Source organism: Penaeus monodon, chromosome 27 (assembly GCF_015228065.2).
Source record: "Penaeus monodon isolate SGIC_2016 chromosome 27, NSTDA_Pmon_1, whole genome shotgun sequence".
Lineage (NCBI taxonomy): Eukaryota > Metazoa > Arthropoda > Malacostraca > Decapoda > Penaeidae > Penaeus > Penaeus monodon.
Genome location: NC_051412.1, coordinates 2,346,768 through 2,347,070, shown reverse-complemented (window position 1 = coordinate 2,347,070; position 303 = coordinate 2,346,768).

Here is a 303-nt window from a genome sequence, read left to right as displayed (position 1 = left end):
AACTAGCCATACACCCATTTCAACATAAATTACTAGACTAATTGTACATCGAATTAAAAAGGTACACCAATAACCGTCACGAAAATTGTCGCCTGGAAAACAATAGCGAGAAGGGTCCGAAAATAAAATGATCTCCCAGAGGGCAACACTCGATCGAATTTGGCCGCTACATGTTTTTATCATTAACCATAAAGTGCGCGGGTTTAAATTAATCGCCTTTTTATCTACAAGCTTCATCGAGGCAAATGTTCTGCCTTTCATAACTTTACACATTTTTTTTTTCTTTCTTATTATAGAAGATTA